This window comes from Marmota flaviventris, chromosome 18 (assembly GCF_047511675.1).
Source record: "Marmota flaviventris isolate mMarFla1 chromosome 18, mMarFla1.hap1, whole genome shotgun sequence".
In the NCBI taxonomy this organism is placed as follows: domain Eukaryota; kingdom Metazoa; phylum Chordata; class Mammalia; order Rodentia; family Sciuridae; genus Marmota; species Marmota flaviventris.
Genome location: NC_092515.1, coordinates 18,475,491 through 18,490,308, shown reverse-complemented (window position 1 = coordinate 18,490,308; position 14,818 = coordinate 18,475,491).

The following is a 14,818-nucleotide window of genomic DNA, read 5'->3' as shown; positions in this document are numbered from 1 at the left end:
AAAACTTAGTCCAGGTCCAAAGCAAGCTTAAGATATGCCAGAATAGCTCATTGTTATAGAAGGTAAGGAAATTTTCAATGATTATGGGGACATGCAAACGGACCACAGAGTGAAGTTAAAGAGGCTCTCATTGGCCAAGTCAGAGACAGTTTGAACAACAAAATAAATAATGATAGTAATGAAGAATAAGCTACCAAATAAAATTGGAAACCTGGAATCTGACATAATTAATGAATTAATTAGAAGTTTGATATGGTACTTTATAGTTTCAAAGTACCTTGCCACAAAATGCTGATTATAGGGAAAAGAGTAACTTTACAGTAGAAAAGCCAGGCAAGTACCACCTTAATCAAGTGATCACAGTGAGGGGACAAATCAAAATTCTATGACACCTGATAGGATACATGGAGAAAAACATAGATTCACTTTTGTAATATTAATGCACAACTTGAATCTAAATATGAGATGGCATCAAATAAATACAACCAGAAAGGCATTCTACAAATAAACAGGTCCATTACCTTCCAAAGTGTGGATGTCATCAAAGACAAGAACGGTTCAGTCAGAAGGAAACGGACAGATAGGACAATTAAAAACTAAATAATATAAGTCAGCTCACAAGTTCAAAGCCAGCCTTAGCAAGGCCCTATACAACTCACTAAGACCCTGTCTCTAAATAAACTACAAAATAGGGCTGAGGATGTGGCTCAGTGGTTAAGTGCCTCTGAGTTCAATCCCTGGTAATAACAACAACAACAACAACATATTTTAACTAAACATACTTAAAATTATTTGTTATTTATCTAAAATTCCAAAGTAAATGGGCATCCTCTATTACTTGTTAAATCTGACATCGGCACCACTGAGTCCCCTTGGGTCTGTCGTGAATTGATGGAGATCTTGAGAATGCACTTGTGATTACTCCCATGAATGATAATTGTAGAAGAAATGGTAATAATAAGAGTAATAACAGCAGTAGGCACGATAGCAGCATCGACAGTCATGATCTTCCAGAGCACAATTCTCAATGTGCGGGACACACAGCAGAGCCAGAGACTCTGGGGACTAGTCAGTCCATGAACCACAGTGGCAAAGGGAGAAAGGCAGATGTCTGCATCTCTTCTCAGGAACTAGAGAAAGAATCTTCAGAACCAAAACTCCAAAAAAGTTGGGAAGAGCCTTCTACATAAGCAGTGATTTATTTTACAAGTAAACACCTTTTCAAGAGAATGCTTTCCAACAAAAGAAGCTGATGGAAAGGGAAGGAATATTCTGGGGAAGAGATCACTAAAGAGCCCATATACAACATTGTTAAAGAGAAATGATGTCATCTTTTCTCTGACCGTAGGATCCACGCCTGTGCTTATGTTCAAGTCATCAGAGCTCATACATACAATAATTTTAGCAGACGAAGAAATAAAAATCATACCTACTAAACAACAACAAAAAAAGAATCTTAAAAATACTTCTTAGACTTCTAATTACTTAGTTTTATTTAGCAAATCTGCTGCATTTGTAATTTCTATTTAGGTTCTAATACAATCCATTGCACAAAGTTGAAATCTGAAGTGCTAATTACCTGGAAGGGGGAAGAAAATAATTTCCTTCCACATTTAAACAACTACAATGTACTCTTCCCTCAAGGTGACATCAGGGGAGAGGGGTTTCTAGCAGTCTCTCCAGGGGACCACCCCAGGTACTGACAGGCTCATATGCCATGATCTGGTAGGACCTCACAGAAGAAAAAGGCATGGACCTTCCTGCTCACTTTCTCCTGAGTGAGCACAAACAGGAACCTATTAGAGTTACCCATCTAACTTCATATTTTCAGGCAGTTAATCAGTGGGACTTGGGGTCTATCATCAACAGTCAATGACTTATACCCAAAGGACTTAAAATGAGCTTACTACAGTGACACAGCCACATCAATGTTTACAGCAGATTAATTCACAGTAGCTAAGCTATGGAACCAACCTATGTGTTCTTCAACAGATGGATGGATAAAGAAAATGTGGTATATATACATAGTGCAATATTATTCAGCTATAAAGAAAAATGAAATTATGGCATTTGCCAGTAAATGGATGGAACTGGAGACAATCATGCTAAGTGAAATAAGCCAGTCCCAAAAAACCAAAGGCCAAATGTTTTCTCTGATAAGCAGATGCTAACGCACAATTCCGGGGGTGGGGGAGGAAGAATAGAAGTTCACTGGATTACACAAAGGGGAATAAAGGAAAGCGGGGGATGGGAATTGGAAAGACAGTAAAATGAATCAGACATAACTTTCCTGTGTTTATATATATATACACAACCAGTATAACTCTACATCATGTACAATCACAAGAATGGGAAGATATACTCCATGTACGTATGATATGTCAAGATACGTTCTGTCTTGTATAACTAAAAAGAACAAATTTTTAAAAACAGTCAATGCCTTCAGCCTTTATCATATCCCTACTTAGGCTGATCCCAAACTTCAGCTAACACAGCAGCATTGATTTAACATATACTCTATATCAAGCCCTGGAGTAGGTACAGGAGACACAAAACTAATAAGGTGCACTGTTTCTGCCCAAGTAAAGCTCAGTTTTGTAGGAGAGACAGATATGAAAAAATAAAAAAATGACTGCCACATACAGCAGCAACCACTTAAATAGGCATGATTTAAAGATATTGATGCACAGAGGAGCAAGACATCAACTCCAGCAGAGTGACTCCAAGGAGCTTCAGACAGGAAGAAATATCATGCTGCATAATCAAGAAGGAATATGCTAGGTTGCTTGGATGGGTGGATGCCAGGTGATGAACCTAACACATGGAAAACCAAGGTGGCATGAAAGAGTATAGCATATTTGAGATCTTTAAGCAGATCAGGGTGACCAAAGCATATACAATTATCCCTCAGAATCCACAGAGGAATTGGCTCCAGACTTTCCCACAGATTACAAAATCCAAAGATACTCTAGTCCCTTATATAAAATGACATGATATTTGCATATAATATAACCCATGCACCTCTTCCCTTATACTTTTTTTTTTTTTTTTTGGTCTTGGGGATTGAACCCAGGGGCGCTCAACCATTGAGCCATAACCCCAGTCCTTTTTAAAAATATTTCATTTTGAGATAAGTTCTTGCCAATTTGCTTAGGACCTTGCTAGGTTGCTGAGGCTGACTTTGAATTTGTGATCATCCTACTTCAGCCTCCCAAGCTGCTGGGATTACAGGTGTGTGCTGTCAGATCAGGCTGGGCAGGCAGCAACCAAAGTTGGCAGATTTAAAAGGGCCGCTGAACAGGCTTTATTGAGATATCACTCCCGGGCAGAACTCGATCAGACCCACAGAGGGGACAGGGGAAGGGTCTGAGGAGAAACCCAGTGGAAGCTCGACCGGACTGGACTTTTATGGGGCTTACAGCAGGAAGGGAAGGGCTTGGGACTGGAAAAGGTGTCTCTAGGGTCCTTGCCCCCTTGGAGTTGGTCAGGGGAGTTGGCTGAACTCCAGGATTGGCCAGGGGGTCCTGTTGATTGACAGGCGTTAGGAGATCTGGCTGATTGACAGGTGTTTCCGCCGGCATCTGATTGATGTTCAAAGCAGCGCGGGCTGCTTTGTTCTAAGTTGCCACTAAGTCGCCACCAAGTCGCTGCCACCGACCTAACATGTGCCACTGCACTCAGCTATGTTGCTACCTTTAAATAAAGTCTAAAGTCCTTAGCATAGAATCTAGTTCTCCTGGTCAGTCTCCACTTTCTCAAATCTTGCCCCTATGTGTACTATATATGCTCAGCCTTCCAGATCTGCACATTTCACATCTGTGAATTCTAAAACCATGGATTCAACCAAATGTGGATCAAAAATAGTAAAAACTAAAATTTCCTCCCTATTGAATACATACAGACTTTCTTTTTATCTGTATTCCTTGAACAATATGGTGTAGCAATGATTTACATAGCATTTATATTGTATTAGTTATTGAACCCAGCGTCCCTGGGTTCAATCGGGAGTACTAAATAAATAAATAAAGTAATATAGAAGAGTTTTCCACAGGAAAGCAATGTGGTCAGACTTAGATCTTAAAAAGATCATTCTTTTGGTTGGATGGAGCACAGCAAGACCAGAGACCCATCAGGTGCAGCAAAGCAGTTAGACAGGTTGGCCTTGGGGGTCTGCTGCCCTGGACTGAATGCAAGTTCACCATGTTCTAAGTGTGAGAACCTCAATTGGCCTTCACTCGCCTCAGGTTCCTCACCTTGGAACTGGTTTCATAGATGGGCAACCTGTGTAGTTTCACGCAGCCCAGCACTTTAAAGGGGTCTGACTTGAAATTCTTAATCAGCTTTAAATAAAGGAGATCCCATTTTCATTTTGCTCTAGGCTCTAAAAATTATGTAGCCAGACCTGTCTCACCTGTAAAATGGGTGCTATAATTGCACCTATTATGACCATTGGATTATTGGGAAGTTTAAAATGTAGAAAGTAGTGCCTAGGACAAAATCCTCTGTAAATAGAAGTCATTTTATTTATTATTATTATTATTATTAATCCCCCAATATAGCAGGAGCCTATAAAGTAAGGTGGCAACAGAAAGATCAGAGAAGGGAGAGCAGAGGGTGCAACAGGCAAGCCATCATCCTGGATGGGGAAGAAGGGACATGAGAAGGAAGCAGGAAGAGCAGCCAGCAAGTGTCCTCTCCCAGGCCAAGGCCGGCCAGAGATTTGGTAAATGTAAAGTTACCTGCTAACACCCACAAGGCTGTTTCCAACCTAATGTAACTTCAATGTTCATATCCAAATGCACCTCTTTTCCAAAAGTGGACCTCCATGGCTGTGTGCACTGTGGCAATTGTAGAACATTGTGCAGGAAAAGCTAAAACTATGATGTGTGGCCTCCGGTTCCAAAAATTTGAAGGAAAAGATGCTAAATCAAGAAAGCAATGCTTTGAGGGGGGAAAAAAAAGAGCACATGAAATCAGTTTTTAGCAAACTATCTAAGCTTGTATTATACTAATCTGGGACAACTAAAGCCAGGAATTTAATTAGAAGACTAAATAAGCAAGTTTTAGAATTATTACTAATGCAAAAAAAAAAAAACTAATAGATTTTTAAAACCATTTGAAATCAGCATTTCTAAAACCAAAAGTGGTCAAATATCAGCAATTTTATATGGCTCAACAGCTCCTGAAAATACAGGTAACTATTAATAGGCAACACTAACCAACAAGATGACAATGGTTAAAAACAACATTACTCTTTAAGAAGAAAAATAAAAAGCAAAGATTTAGGAATCTTAAAATGGCATCATTTATTACTCTCATGATCAGAGAAAAATAAATATAAATTTTTTAAAATATATTTTTAGTTGTAGTTGGACATATACCTTTATTTTATTTATTTTTATGTGGCATTGAGGATCAAACCCAGCGCCTCGCACGTGCTAGGCGAACGCTCTACCACTGAGCCACAACCCCAGCCCATAAATATTAATTTTTAAAGGAAATAATGCAGGAAGAAAGCAAACATCTTACTAGAAGACATCCACAAGAATAACAAATGAACAAACATCCTGACAACAACTATAGCTGAAGAACATATGTACGGATAAAGAAACAAATACTACCATAAAAATAGTTTTAGAATTACAGGCCTATTATAGCACATGTTCAATAATAGAAAAAAATGGCAATATATTAAAACATGAATTCCACTTGATAAAAAAAAAGCAAATTAGTGACTGGGTAATTCCTCTATTTATTATTTATTGAACTAATAGCAAATGCACAAAGAAATGAGACAGAAGGCTTTAAAACCTATTGGAAGTCTCTTGTGGAACTGGGCCAATCAGATCTTCCAGGCAGTTCTAACTCATGATATAAAAAGCCCTCTGGAGCATTCAGATGGGCTTTTTTTTAAATACACACAGCTGCTTGACACCAGGATGCCACTATGGGGTAGGTTAAATGGCTACCAACAGATACGAGGCCTCTAGCACTTTCTCATTCTGAATCTTTTTTCATTCTAGGTCTAATGATATACTTAGAATAGGATGGAGCTTGCAGGGTGGGTTTTGATCCTCCTCCCCTCCTCTGAAGAATATTAACAAATGCTGGGGACAAAAATTAAGGTGTTCATATACAGGAAAATCAAAAGGGTCCGATGATTTGGGTCTTTTAAGCAGAGCTCATCTCCGTCTTCCAGCAGCATCTCACATAATGATTGTTCCCCTCTTTAAAATATCTTCACGCAGCGGCTGCCTCATCATCTCTCCTAGTTTTGTTTGTTTCCACTGGCTGCTAGCTCTCAGTTGCCCTAGCTGGATCTTCTTCACCTTCAACTTCCTAACAATAAATTGGAGCTCCCCAGAGAAGATCTCTGTTCTTTTCTATACACCCAGGGAATCTCATCCAGACCTGTACCTTTAAACACCCACCCATACTCTGTATCTCTCCAGCCCCTGAGCTCCACACATGCATAGCAAGTTGCTGATCCCATATTTCTACTTGCATGTCTAATAGGTATTTCAAACTATGGCCAAAATAACTCTTGAGCACTCCAATCTACTGGGTGTCCAGTCTTCCTCATTTCACTAGAGAGGCTAAAACTAAGAGTCATCTGTCACAGTCCACCTTCAATTCATCCTCAAGTTCTGAGACCTCTATCCAAAGCATATCTTGAATCCCACCTTTTATCACCATCTCTATCTGTACCACCTCCTTCCTCCCAGACACTACGACTCTCACTTGGCCTATTACAATAGCCTCATAACTGTTGTCTCCTCCCATTCTTATTCAACAACCCCAGGTCCTCACAAAGCAGCCAGAGTCACTACTTTACAAACTGATCCTGCCTAAGTCTTCTCATGACCTCCCACCAACCTTAGAACAAAGTGCAAAGGCTACCCCTCCAAGACTTGGGAGCATAAAATGTTACAATTGCATTGAAGAACAATCTGGCAATGCCTGGTAAACCTGAAGACCAGAACACCTTTAGATACAGCAATTCTTCACCCTGTCTTCTCCCTAAGGAAATCTCTTACCAAGGTTCTGTAAAGAGATGTTCTTTGCAGAACTCTTAATAGTGAAAAAGTAAAATATTTCATTGTTCCCAGTAGAAGAATTGATACATAATGTTTTCACATGATAGGATGTTATACTCTAGTTAAAAAGAAATAAATTATCACTCTATGATAGAATTGATGCTTGGGCACTGACAGCTTCCAAGCCTTCTCTCTCTCCCTTTTGCACACATGCAGGTATGCCTATAAGGAAGACTAGGCGCTCTTCCTGGGTCATTGACAGGGAAGCTCAGATTCCTAAGCATAATAAACACCACAACCACTGCCAACCATCCTCACTATTGTTTGCTCCAGACCAAACCCAACCTCTTCTCCTTCACAGGACACTTTTAATGTTGATTTTGGGAATAATAAGTAAATTTCAGATCCAATTGTGCCAATATGTCAGTATAAGCATTCCACCTTCCACAAATTCCTGGGTAGAATTTGAGATCTTCTTAGTATCCCAATGGGAAATGTTAAACACCTAAAAGAAAAATATAACAGTTAAATAAACCACAAAAACATAATGTTAGCTGGGGGTGGGGGAGCTGTGGCAGGATAGATACTGTATACTATCATTTAGGTAATGATCTGTCCTATTTCTAGTGATTTTTTTTCGCCTTAATATCTATTTTTCCTTCCACTCATCTTTCCTTTGGTATTTGCCACATATAAGTTTATCATACTTTTATTTTCAACTGTTCTACATATTTAGGCTTTAGATGTGCTTCCTATAAATGGCTAATTTTTAAAATGATTTTTAAGGTCTACTTCAGATGATCTTTGTCCTTCAATTGGAATATTTACTCCATTAATACTTATTGCAGTTTTGTGTGTAGAGAGATTTATTTCCACAATCTGAAATTAAATTTCTCTTACATTTCTTCAGGGTCTGTTTTCTAGTTTTTCATTCCATTCTCTTCCTCTACTGGTGTACCCTCTGTTCTTTTTTTTTTTTTTTAAGGTAACTCTAGAATTTTAAATACAATTAACTTATTCAATGTTAACTTGGGCAAGTCCAGAACAACACAGGACTTCAGATCATTTTTATCCAAATCACCCTGCCACAGATTTACAGGTTACTGTTCTCGTGTATTTTTTTATTTTAGCCCCAAAGCCATTATTATTGTTTGCCCAGGTTTAATCACACATTTGTTACTTTCTTTGCTCTTCATTTATTCTTTTACCTCAGACTTTTACCTAGAATTGCATTACTTTTGTCTAAAATATATCCTTTAGACTAGTGTTGTCTGATAAAAATATAATGTAAGCTTGTGTGCAACTTTAAGTTTTCTGGTAGTTAAATTTCTTGGAAGGAGGTGCTGCCAGGGACTGAACCCAGGGCCTTTTGCATGGTAAGTACATGTTCTACTGCTGAGCTACGCCTCAAGCCCCTGGTAGCTAAATTTAAAAATAAATAAATAAAATAACAGTAAAGTTAACTTTTTGCATTATATATGCTTTTTTAAAGGGGGCATGCATATCCAAATTCTAATATGACAAACATGGGCACTTAAAATTAATTTTTCTGGCAGGAGCAGTGGTGCACGCCTATAATCTCAGCAATTCTATAGGCTGAAGCAGGAGGATTATCACAAGTTACGGGCCAGCCTGGGTAACTTAGCAAGACCCTGTTTCAAAATTTAAAAATTAAAAAATAAAAAAGGACTGGGAATGTATCTCACAGTAAAACACCCCTGGATTCAATCCCCAGTACAAAAAAAAAAAAAAAGAAAAATTTTTAATCATACAAAGTTAGTTTCAATAAAACAAAAATATCCCATGACAAAAGCTTGACTTGATGTACTTTTTCTTAATTAAAAGTGTCTATGAATTACTGTGAGCAAAGATTACTCTGTGATTGCTAAACAAATTAGTATGCCTTGATCTCTAGAAAGGATTCCCTTAGGAAACTGCAGATAGCTGTGGAGGAACATAATGAATGTTAAAGTCCAAAGGACTTAGGATGACCTCACAACTGAGTTTTACTTGTGCTAAGCCACTTCACATCCGCTCTCTATAGACTTTTAAACTGTATTACCTATTGTGCCAATATTGTTATATTGCCTATGGACATTCCTCCGATTTTCAGGAAAAAAAATATGACATCAGAGATTTTAGCCCATTGGAGAACTGGAAACACATTTGTATCTACTCACAACAAAGCATTTTTCAGTGCCAGGAATTTTGTGAGTTCAGCCATTAAAACATGAAAAGCTTGAAATTGGTGGTGGTAAGAGTAATCTCTCCAAAGAAAGTCAGCACCACTACAATTCAGGACTTCTTTAGGACTTTATTTTTTTTTAATCAGGGATTGATACTAAAAGGTGCTTAACCACTGAGCCACATCCCCAACCCTTTTTTATTTTTTTGAGACAGGGTCTTCCTAAGTTGCTGAGGCTGGCTTTGAACTTGCAATCATTATGTCTCAATCTCCTAAACTGTTGGGATCACAAGAGTGCTCCAATACACCCAGCATCAGCACTTCTTTTTGAGAACACACAAATAATATCACTAGTTTAAATCCTCCTGTATTTACACTGCTAGTTATCCACTTCAAATTCATCATTTACCACAGTGGTTTTTGAATTGCAGGTAGTAATCTTATGAATAGACCATAAAATCAGTATAAAGGGTCTCCATTTTTCTACAGAAGAATAGAAAGCATTAAGACAGAAAATACTAGATTGTATTATATGTATTAGAGGTAAGTATTGTTATTTGTGTTTCAGTTCTTTACATATGTATTCACATTTTTAAATCATGTATTCGAGAGTTGTCACATAGACTGTATTTCTACCTTTGGTTTGAATTAAAAAATTGAATAAGATTGGCAATTTCTAAGATTGTTGTTACAAACAGAAAGCATTCAAAACATACCTCTAAAATTCATGAATATTAGAAATGCTGAAATTACTATCAGTCATACTTACATAATATTCATAATAGTAATAAGCATCCTCATTTAAGGGTACATTATTTAAATGGAAAAAATATTTTTAAACATAGTCATAGCATTTAACATCTGAATTAAAACTACTTTTTTGAGTATTTATTTATTATTTTTAAGAGTGCAATTAATATAAATACCCCAAAGGAACTTCTGACTCATGAGAATGAATCATATGCCACATGAATATCCCATTGAAATATGAAAGAAAAACATACAAATGAATAAATTATATGCAACATTAAAACAAAGAAGATACCATTTGACATTTTTAAAATTTGAAAACATTTTGGAGGATATAAAGTAGATGAAGTTATTTTTAAAGCAAGTATTTATTTTAAAAAGAAACCCAGTATAGAACACTGTATGGCCCAGCACTCAAGTGGACAGATGAAGTTATAGCTTTTTTGTGGTTTTCAGATCAGATGTGACAGGTGTCATTAGCAGAGGCAATTCAAGATCCCCAAGGTGTCTGATGAGCTTTAGATTTTGTTAATTCAATAATTATATACCTTGTAAAATAGTGCAGCCCCTGTAGAAAATAGCATGGTGGTTCCTCAAGAAATTAAAAATAGGATTATCATACAATCTAGTAATTCCACTTCATAGATATATACCTGAAAAAATTGAAAGCAGTATCTCAAGAGACATTTATACATCCATGATCACAGCAGCATTAGTCACAACAGCTAAAAGGTAGAAGCAACCTAAGTGTCCATCAATGGATGAATGGAAAATGTGACCTATACATACAATGGGATATCTTCCGTCTTAAAAAAGGAGGAAATGCCAACATATGCTACAACATTGAACCTTAAAGATATTGTGCTAAGTAAAATAAGTCAGTCACAAAATATGAATAATGTATGATTTCACTTATATGAAGAACATACATGAGTCCAATTAATAGAGGAAGTAGAATAGCGATTGGCAGGAGTTGGAGAGAGGGGATGGGAAATTGTTTAAGGGGTGTAAAGTTTCAGTTTTGCAAGATCAAAAGAGTTCGGGAGTTTGGCTGCATAGACTGTGAATGTCCTTAACACTTAATCACTTCAATGGTGATTATGATAAAAGTTATGTCTTTTACCACAATTTAAAAAAAAAATCCACACTAAGACACATCACAAAGAAACTGCAGATGGTCAAAGATGCAAAGATGGATGGGAAAATATCTACAAAAGAACCAGAAAAGGAGACATTACCTATAGAGGAGCAATAGCTAGCTGACTGTTGATATTTCAACAGAAAAAAATGTGGATTCCAAGAGACAGCAAAAAATTATCAGTGTGCTCAAGAAAACTAACATTATATACCCAGGAAAAAAAAATCCTCTTCAAGAATAAAGATGAAAAATAAAGAAAACTCCATTTATAGTAACAATAAAGATGATAATATACTTAGGAATAAATTAGGAAATATTCAAAAATTACATGAGGAAATTTATAAAACATGCATGAAAGATACAGAGGCAGACCTGAACAAATGGAAAGACATACTTGTTCTTGTAAATGATGATTAAACATCATAAAAAGGTCAGTTTCCCTAAATTAACATAAGCTTAAAGCAGTCCCAGTAAAAAATTAAATTAAATGCCTGGCAAGGTGGCACATGCCTGTAATTCCAATTACTCAGGCGACTAAAGCAAGAAGGATTGCAAGTTCAAGGCCAGATCAAGCAACTTAATGAGACCCTCTCTTCAAATAAAAAATTTAAAAGGTTGGAGATCTAGCTCAGGATATGGTGCTTGCCTAGCATATGTGAAGTACTGAGTTCAAAATCCCTAGTACTGTAAAAACAAATTAAACTAACATCAATTCTGCTAAACTTTTCCAAAATATTGAAGAGAAGGACATCAGCCTGATACCAAGCTAGACAAATACATAAGAAAATAAAACTACAGACCAATATTCCTTCAGGATGTTGACACATCTCCCCCCAAAAAATCCTCAAAAAATACCAACAAATTGAGTTCAGGATTATATTGTATAGCCAAGTGGAATTTATTGCCAGAGTACAAAGACAGCTCAACATACAAAAATTTAATGAATTACACCATACAAGTAGAATGAAGAGAAATAACTCACATGATCCTCTTAATTGATGAATGATAAAAATAATCAATACACAGGTGTATAATCCCAGCTACTCAAGAGGCTGAGGCAGGAAGATCACAACTTCAAGATCAATCTCACAATTGAATAAGACTCTGTTTCAAAGTAAAAAATAGAAATAAAAAGGGCTGGGGGTATGGCTCAATGGTAAAACATCCCTGGGTTCAATCCCCAGGGTCAGGGAGTGGGGGTGGTGGTGGGGTGGACAAGAAAATAAGAGTACAAGGAAACATCCTCAACATGTTAACACCCACAAAAAAAAATAAATAAAACTCAGCTATTATCGCAATTCAATGACGAAAAACCCAAAATTTTCCCTCCAAGATCAAGAACAAAATAAGGATGCCCCATTTTTGTCCCTTCAATTCAACCCAGTACCAGATGTTCCAGCCAGAGTGATTAAGCAAGAAAAAGAAATAAAAGGCATTTAAATTGAAAGGAAGAAGTAAAATTATCTCTGTTCATTGATGACATGATCTTATATTTAGAAAACCTTAATATTCCCCTGAAACTTGTTAGTGTTAATAATCAAATTTAACAAAGTTGCAGGATATACAAGTCAATATGCAAAAAACAGTTGCCCTTCTATAAAATAGAAATAAATAATTTGAAAGGAAAATTAAGAAATCTTCATTTACAATAGCATTAACAAGAATAAACTACTGGGCTGGGGATGTGGCTCAAGCGGTAGCGTGCTCGCCTGGCATGCGTGTGGCCCAGGTTCGATCCTCAGCACCACATACAAACAAAGATGTTGTGTCCACCGAAAACTGAAAAATAAATATTAAAATTCTCTTTAAAAAAAAAGAATAAACTACCTAGGAATAAATTTAAATAAGGAAATGAAGGATTTGTACACTGAAGACTAAAACAACACTACTGAAAGAAATTAAAGAAAATAGGAATAAATAAAGACATTTGGTGGGGTTGAGGTTGTGGCTCAGTGATAGAGCGCTTGCCTCACGTGTGAGACACTGGGTTCAATCCTCAGCACCACATAAAATAAATAAACAAAATAAAAGTATTGTGTCCATCTACAACTATATATATATATATATATATATATATATATATATATATATATATATATACACACACACACACACACAGATATGCGCACACACACGTGTGTGTGTGTGTGTGTGTGTGTGTATATATATATATTTGAAAAATAAATAAATAAAGACATTTGGTGTTCATGGATCAAGAGACTGAATATTATGTTTTGGTTTTTGTTTCTTTAATAACGAGAATTGAACTCAGGGGAGCTCTACCACTAAGCTATCTCCCCAGCCATTTTTATTTTTATTTTGAAGTAGGATCTTGCTAAGTTGCCCATGCTGGCCTCAAACTCGTGATCCTCCTGTCTCAGCATCCTGAGTAACTAAGATTACAGATGTGCACCAATTTACCCAGCAATGATTCCAATACTATCCAATGAGGTCCACTGATTCAATATAATTTCTATCAAAATCACAAGCATGTTTTTTGTAGAAACAGAAACATCCACCCCCAGGAACCCTCAACAGCCAAAATAATCTTTAAAAAGGAAAACAAAGTGAGAAAACTCATACTTTGATTTCAAATTTTACCTCAAAGCTACAGTAATCAAAACAGAAATAAATCATACATGATCAACTGATTCTCAACAAAGGTGTCAAGACCATGCATTGAAGAAAACAGTCTTTTCAACAAATAGTGCTGAGAAAACTGGGTATTCACATCCACAAAGTAAAATTAGAACCTTACCTTACATCTGTAAACAAAAAAAAAATTTACTCAAAATGGATCAGAGATATAACTATAAAACTCTTAGACGAAAATAGGGACCAAAAGGTAGAAACAAACCAAATGTCCATCAACAGATGATGAATGGATAAACAAACATAGTTGATACATCTGGTTAAATAATATTCAGACATTAAAAAAAATAATAAAGTCCTGATACATGCTCCAACATGTCTGAACCCTGAAAACATGCTGCAGGAACCAGGGCAGACATAAAAAGACAAATATTGGTGGATATGATCAAAGTATGTTATTTGCATGTATGAATATGTCCCCAATGAAACCCATTATTCTGTATAATCAAAATGCACTAATGAAAAGGACTGATATTGTACTTATGCAATATATGAAATACATCCACATACAGTTTCATAGAGACAGAAATACGGGGTCTGTGGGGAGGAAAGAATAGAAAGTTATCACCTAATAGGTACACACACACACGTATAATTTTATTTTTATTTTGAAGCAGAATATTGCTAAGTTGCCCATGCTGGCCTCAAATATATATACATATATATCTACATATATGTGTGAGTACATATATATGGCCTTGCTTTGTAACAACCCACCCTAGTAAGAACTAATTCAGTAACAAGACACACAAGCCACTCCTACTATACATTCATGAAGGTGAGCGCCCCATCACCCCGTTACCTTATACTAGGCCTCACCTCCTAGAGGTTCTGCCACCTCAACACTGGACTAAGCGTCCAGCACTTTGGAAGACAAACCATATCCAAACCATAGCAGAAGGATTCCATGAATCCACACACTGGGGTAGATGATAGACAGATGACAGCAGAAATGCAACAACAACAACAAAAAAAAACACAGAAAGAATGATGGAGTCAGTGTGGTGTCACACGCCTGTAATCCCAGTGGCTCTGGAGGCTGAGGCAGGAGGATCA